Source organism: Protopterus annectens, chromosome 1.part1, assembly GCF_019279795.1.
Source record: "Protopterus annectens isolate FY-2018-M chromosome 1.part1, PAN1.0, whole genome shotgun sequence".
Lineage (NCBI taxonomy): Eukaryota > Metazoa > Chordata > Ceratodontiformes > Protopteridae > Protopterus > Protopterus annectens.
Window position 1 is genome coordinate 642,113,215 of NC_056726.1, and position 7,912 is coordinate 642,121,126.

The window sequence follows — 7,912 nt, forward strand, 5'->3', positions numbered from 1 at the left end:
ACTTGGCGCCAATTTTGAAATTCCAGCACTCAAAGCAGGGAAATCATCTAGCGTGTCTAATGATGCTGTGTTCTTTTCCAGAGTAGATGCACGACCTCTGCTGGTGAAGTTAGACCTTACATGTGAGCCCATGGGATCTCTAGAGTTATCATTTTTTTCATTTTTCGGCCAAGAGAATATATTACCAGCTTGGTAATCGCCCATGTCACGTAACAGCTTCCTCTTCTTCACAACTTCTAGCCTGTCATCTAATGAGCTCAGTCTGTCTATCATAGACTGATAGGATAATTGCAAATTCTTAAAACAGGACATAGAAAGTAATTCATCTTCCATTATAATAAGTAATTCATCTTCCATTATAATAGAAAACTTAATGACGGGATTATAGAACATAAATCCAACATAAGGAATGGGAGTGACACGAATGCTTTATCTAAGTATGTAAAAAGTTATGGTATATCTCACACTTTTAAGTTTAGGGTTATAGACACTGTTACTGTGTCAAAAAGGGGGGGGACTAAATAATAAAAATAAAAATACTACGCAAGTGTTACAACAAAAAGGTTTGTCTACTTTTTTTAGCAAACCCTTTCAGTTACAGCAAGCTGAGCGGGTGCAGGAGCGGATGGCTACGTCTAGGTCCAGATCCAGAGGTAGAGCTAAACAGAGGGACTCCACCACTCCGTTGGATGGCAAACGGAAAAATGAAAGTCCTTTAAAACAATTGAAGATAGCTCGAAGGTGATGGCAGGTACTATGAATCTTTCTGATTTCTCTTTGAGAAAAGAGCATTATATGCTTCTGGCAAAAGGACTAGGATATATTCCAACCTCTGCAGAGGACATTGTGAGAGTGTTGACTGATTTAAAGTTGTTTGTAAGGTCCATAGCACTGAAGTTGATTTTTAAAAATGACAAATATGATGCTAGTGTTTGTAAACGACGCAGTGTTTTAGTACCTAACTATGCCCCAGTACTTATAGCTTTTAATGATCTCTGTGAGGATGCAATTAGGAAGGCTTATGCAACAAATAAATATAAGAGAAATTATAATTTAACTTATGCAGAATATATTGCTTTGAATGAATTAAAGGAAAACTCACATATTGTGATAAAACAAGCAGACAAGGGGGGGATCAACTGTTATTATGAATAGAGAACATTATATAGGTTCAGTGCTTTTATTGTTGGATGATGATACAGCGTTTAAGCGTGTTACACTTTTACAAGTGAAAAAATGCATTAGTTACGTTAATATGTGTGTGTATGACCTACAGTTAACAGGAGATATTTCGTTGGATTTATTTCACTTCTTTACAGTACCGTGCCCTGTAGTGCCGCAGTTATATGGCATACCAAAACTGCACAAGTCACAGGTTAATCCCCCGATGAGACCTATCGTCTCTGGTAATGGGTGGATTACTGAACCCATATCACTCTACCTGCAAAGGCAACTACAACCATTATTAAAGTTTTGCCACACAGTGCTTAAAGATTCTAGTGATTTTTTAGTTAAGCTCAAGAATTGGCATATGAATATGTGTCTAGCTACAGATACCTGTGAACATATATATATGGTGGTAATGGACATTACATCTTTATTTACTGTAATCCCCAATGATTATGGGCTGGATGCCAGTAGAGAATTCTTGTTGAGATATTCAGGTTTTTTAGCCGGACATATAGAAAATATTTGCATGTTGTTAGACCTAGTTCTAAGAAACAATATATTCTTGTTTGATAACGAATTTTATTTACAGCAAACTGGTGTGGCAATGGGCACACCAGTAGCAAATATTTATGCCAATCTGGTTCTTTCCCAATGGGAGAGAATGTATATAAATGATGGTGAGAGGTTTTTGAATGAAAATTTGTTATTTTATCAAAGATTTGTGGATGATTGTTTCCTTCTTGGGAAAGGCACACATAGTGAATTAGAGGATTATATTCTTTCTCTGAATAATTCAACTAGTTTTTTAAAGTTTAAGTATGAATGTTCGGTTAGCACCATTAATTTTCTAGATATTACATTAATTAAGAGGGAAGGTGTTATCAACACCACAGTATTTAAGAAAGAAGTATCGTCTGGAAGGTACCTATATGCATCAAGTATGCATGCTCCACATGTGTTTAAGGGCATTGTTAAGGCGCAATTGGCTCACATCAGTAGACTCAATACTGATGATGATGCTTTTAAGAAGCAACTTAATGAAGCATGTGTGGAATTTAAGAATAGTGGGTATTCATCGCATATGATACAAGAGATTAGTGAATATATTATATCTAGTAGACATACCCTTTTCAAACTTACATTTCTACAGATATCTAATACACTGTGTGAAAGATTGAGTGAGCCGGTGGACAGGGTTTGTCTGAGATATATAACTTCTTACAGCACTATGACTGCCACGGTGAGAGATATAGTTAGAAAATACTGGAAGGTCCTTCTTACACAGGATGATATAAGGATGGTTGTGGGGGACAGAGCGTGTTTTTCTTATAGAAACATGAAGACAATAAAAAGTATGTTAGCGTATAAGAACTTTGGTAGTGTAAATTCTACATCTATTGGTGTATCAAGGAAGGGTACTTTCTCCTGTTATAATTGTAGTTGCTGTGTAGACATTTTACAACAGTGTGATCCATTAAGTCCTGTAAATACATTTGTTCACCCTGTTTCAAAAAGAGTGTATACCTTTAACTGTTTTGCCACTTGTGTAACAAGTAATATTGTTTATTTGGCAACATGTGACACCTGTCCCTCCTTTTATGTTGGAAAAACTACTAGAAAACTTAAAGACAGGATTATAGAACATAAATCCAACATAAGGAATGGGAGTGACATGAATGCTTTATCTAAGCATGTAAAAAGTTATGGTATAGCTCACACTTTTAAGTTTAGGGTTATAGACACTGTTAGTGTGTCAAAAAGGGGGGGGGGCTTATGTAATTTGTTAGACAATAGAGAATATGATTGGATTGTAAGACTAGCAGCAGATGTGGCACCAGGATTGAATATAAGTGTTTCATTATAGCCTGCTTTGACTAAAATACAGCACACAAGGTTAAAATAATAACATTTATTAGCAAGTATATACTTTGAATATGTTGAATAATATGATATTTTATTGAGTAAGCACATTTTTATGTAGTTTTATTAACAATATGTCATTTTTATTTGTTTATTGTAAGTTTGTATTATTTCATGTCATATGACCTTGGCTGCGGGTCATGTGATGTCCTGGGCTTGTATTTAAACATGTGATTTTATTGTACCTTTTGTTAAGCATTGAAAAAGGGTTTTGGCCTAAAAGCTTTGTTTTTGATAACGGTTTTTGCTCTCAACGTTTGGTTTTTTGGTCATTGTTCTATTTAACAGCAGCGTCGGTTATTATTAATTTTTCTAGTCTGAATTAGTAGTTTGTTCGAAGCGGTCTAGGATTGTTATAGGGGGTGATAATATTTTTAAGTGCAGGAGTATTGTCCAGATTATAGAGGGTTTTATAGGCCACAATCAGTTGGTTATACTGGATTAGGCTGGGTAGTTCCAGTCACCCAAGCTGATTTAGATTGATGCAATGATGTGTCCTAAAAGGCAGCCTAGTGGCAAACCTGGCAATGTGGTTGTATCATATTGAGAGTTTGTTAAGGACAGTCTTGTTTAAATTCGAGAGTAGAGGGGATGCATACAGAAGGGTTGAAAGAAGGTGAGAGTGAGCTATGGCAATTTTAGCTGGAGAGGTTAGGAAGGCTTTTATTCTGTAAAGTGACCCTAGTTTTTTTATTGATGGTTTTGATAGTTTGGTTAACATGTAGGTCAAATTTTAGATTATTGTCTATGATGACACCTAATAGTTTTGTAGATGGGCCAGGGGAGATTATTGTGACATCATTTGATTTTATGGTAAAGGTGAAAGCGGTATACCTACGTGTTGGTGAAAATAACAGCATTTTAGTTTTTATGGGATTTAGGATCAGACGATGTTCAGAAAGCCAGTTTTCTATTGTATTAAAGGTGGTCTGGGTAGCTGACCATAACTCTACTGGAGATGTGGCTGAGCTAATCAGAGTAGAGTCATCAGCATATTGGATACAGCTGACTTTTGGGATGACAGTATAAAGGTCGTTAATGAAGATGGAGAACAGCAAGGGCCCTAGTATAGAGCCTTGTGGTACTCCAAGGGTGTTAGGTAGAAGGTTAGAGAGTTTGTTCTGCAGAGGACAGCCTGCTGTCGACCATTCAGGTAGGATTGAAACCATTGGAGGGCTCCAGTATCTAGACAAAATGTTTGCAGGTTGTGGATTAAAAGTTGGTGATCAGCCATATCGAATGCCTTGGAAAGATCCAAAAAGAGGGCTGAGGATATATAATTATTGTTGCAATTAAGGTTTATGGTGTTAGTAAAGGCTAGGAGGGCTGAAGTAGTGCTGTGATGAGGATGGAAGCCATGCTGAGTGTCTGCCATAAGGCAATTTTGGATTAGGTGATGCATGAGTTGTCTATGAATACATTTTTCCATAATCTTTGCAAGCAGAGAGAGTATAGCTATTGGCCTATAATTGGAGAATTCAGTAGAGCTGCCTCCTTTGTGAAGTGGGATTACATAGGATATTTTCCAGATGGTGGGAATTTTAGCTTCTACTATGGTTTGTTTGATTAGTATTGAGACAGGGTAAGCAATAGCATCAGCTGATTTTTGTAGGTACTCGGCAGGGAGTTGATCAGCAGAAAGTCTAGTGGGTTTTAATTTTTTGATTAAGGTACGGATAAGTGAAGTGGCAACTGGTTGGAAGCTGAATGCGAGTAGGTTTCTAGGGGTGCTACTTTCAGGACCAGGGGATCTAGGAGGTAGTTGGCTAGCTAGGGCTTGAATTGTCTTAGTAAAGAATTGGTTAAAACTATCAGAAACATCTTCAGGGGTTTTATCAATAGTAGTAACAGGGATTGGGGTTGAAGTTTGTCTAGGATGTAGTAGATTATTTAAACCTGCCCAAAACTTCTGAGGGTTATTTTGATTTACTGTCTGTAAATTACAGTAGTATTGTTTTTTGTCTTGTAAAATTGATTTTTTGGTTTTGTTCCTGGATTGCCTGTATTTAATGTGATCTTGAGGGTCTTTAGAAGAATGCCATAAAGCCCATGCTTTGTTTCTAAGGGTAATTTTGAGTTTAGACTCTATAGAAAGCTATGGTGCAGTTTTTTGCCTTGGTTCTCTTTGAACGAACAGGTGCATGCAAATCAAGGATCTCAAGGAATTTGTTGTTAAAGTATGCTACTGCTTCCTCTAAGTTGGAGGTGTTTTAGAATAGACCAATTACATGAGTTTAGTTCTTGTTGGAATTTGGCAGGGTCAACATTTTTATTGTTTCTAACCTTTCTGAGTAAGGGTTGTTGGGAATTAATGGTTTTGTGCTTAATTACATATGTGAGAAGGTGATCGCTTAGGCCATTAAGGAGGGTACCAGAGGTGTACAGTTGGGGGTGACTGTTTATGAGTACCCAGTCAAGTATACTTTCTTTTTGGTTGTGTTTACCTATCCTGGTAGGGGTGGATATGATTTGTGTAAATGCATGCAGGTTAATATGTGTGGTTGGGGATTCTGAGGAACAGGTGCCCCAGTCTATGTTAAAGTCTCTAAGTATTAGGGTTTCTTGGGGGTAGTGACATGATAGCCAGTGCAGGGTATCTTCAAATGTATATATATTGTTACCTGGGGGAATATACATACAGATTATATTAATACATTTATTTTTATTAAATTGCAATTTCTTGGCAAGAATCTCTGAGTTATTAATCTGAGGAGGTTGTATTACATCTATGGTGACATTCAACTCAGATTTATAGAGTACAGCTACCCCACCCCCCTTCCTTGAAGCACGATCCAGCCTGTGTATGTTGTACCCAGGTGGTAACACTTCATTGTCTATAGTGTTAGGTTTTAACCAGGTTTCAGATAAACAGAGAATCTCAGGGGAGTGGACATCTAGAAGTGCATGCAATTCATGTACCTTGTTATTAATGCTTCTAATATTGAGATGACGGACTAGGAGAGAGTTAGTTGGCCTATTAATTGTAGGTTTGTAGCTTAGATTGCAAGTAGAGGGAGTATGTGTATCAGAAGTGAGTGGGCCAGGGTTGGGGTGAATATCACCACCAAATATTAGGTTGAGTCTATACTTGGTAATGAACTTTAGGAATTTGTTTACTAGTTTGTGGTAGTGTTTGGATCTAGAGCTAATGTGCCTGGGGTTGAGATGTTGATAGACTGAACAAGATGTTGGATAGGATCTGGTACTGTAAGCATGGTTGAAGGTGGAAGGATTTACAGCTGGGGTGATAGTATGGCCTTTTGGGACCTGAAATCCCGTGAGAAACTGGTTTTCATACAAGGTAAGGAGGTATGGTGTGAGCAAGAGGGGTAGTAAACAGGAGTATATCATTATCTGTGATTCAGCTAGTGAGTTAAGGAACTGTTTTACCTGGTGATGCAACACCAGAAGATAGAGTGGTGAGGTAAAGGTACTGGAAGGGGGATGGGAGAATGCCAGATGAAAGCTAATAGGTGCTATTAAAATGTAGGTAGTAGAATGGGGGGTGGGTGGAATTATCCCAGATGAAAGCAGATAGGATCTAGAAAATGGGGGAGTGGCTATAGTACTATAAATTTAGAGGTACTGGGGGTGGGAGGGAATTGGGGGCAGGGAGGGGAGCGAAAAGAGCCCGAGCATAGCGAGGGTGAATGTAGCGGGGCTATTGCAGTTTACAAGGTTTCCTAAGGTGTCCTAAAGCTATAAGGTAAGTATTACAGCTCTTAATGTAAGAGTCAATTTACTTCAGTTACAGGCGAAGGAGGCAACCACTCAAGTAGAAACAAAGAGCCCTATGGCTGACCAATATGGTGACCTGCTTAATTACAAAGCACTGTAAGTGAAAGCTTAACAAATGCTTTTTGTGTGTGCAACCTACTCTGTTTAAATGCTGAGAGAAACTGATTGCAGTCCTGTAGACACCATTTTGTAGGGAACTGTAGAGTTCAATCTGTTTAAATGTTGAGAGAATCTAATTGCAGTCCTGTAGACACCGTTTTGTAGGGAACTGTAGAGTTCAATCTGTTTAAATGTTGAGAGAAACTGATTGCAGTCCTGTAGACACCATTTTGTAGGGAACTGTAGAGTTCAATCTGTTTAAATGTTGAGAGAAACTGATTGCAGTCCTGTAGACACCGTTTTGTAGGGAACTGTAGAGTTCAATCTGTTTAAATGTTGAGAGAAACTGATTGCAGTCCTGTAGACACCGTTTTGTAGGGAACTGTAGAGTTCAATCTGTTTAAATGTTGAGAGAAATTGATTGCAGTCCTGTAGACACCATTTTGTAGGGATCTGTAGAGTTCAATCTGTTTAAATGTTGAGAGAAACTGATTGCAGTCCTGTATTGGGCAAATGGATTACAAAAGCCACACATCTAGCATGGGTTAGCATAAGCATCCAATGCAATTGTCATGTAGTTGCCGAGGTGTTACTTCTGTGTGTAGGGCATTTGCCTTGGAATGTGGCTATATGGGTAAATGCGACCTAGGTATTATCCACACACGCACATGTAAAATGGATGCATGTGCTCTGTGTTGAAGGCTCATCATTCTGTCATTACAGCCCAGAATTACAGACACTGGACAACCTCATAAAAACAGCAGGACATTGGCTCATTGTTTTGGTCTAGCAGTTGCCACCCATACCATAACATTACTGCACATGGCATTAATGTGCTTGGTAGCAAATGCCCCATGTAAGGTAATGGACAGCGGCAGGACTTGTGTATATGACCAATGTGAGATATACTTAGGGTAGCAGTCCTGCTAATAATGACAACTACTAACACAGCCGGGAGAAGTTATCTTGACACCTGCACCTCAGT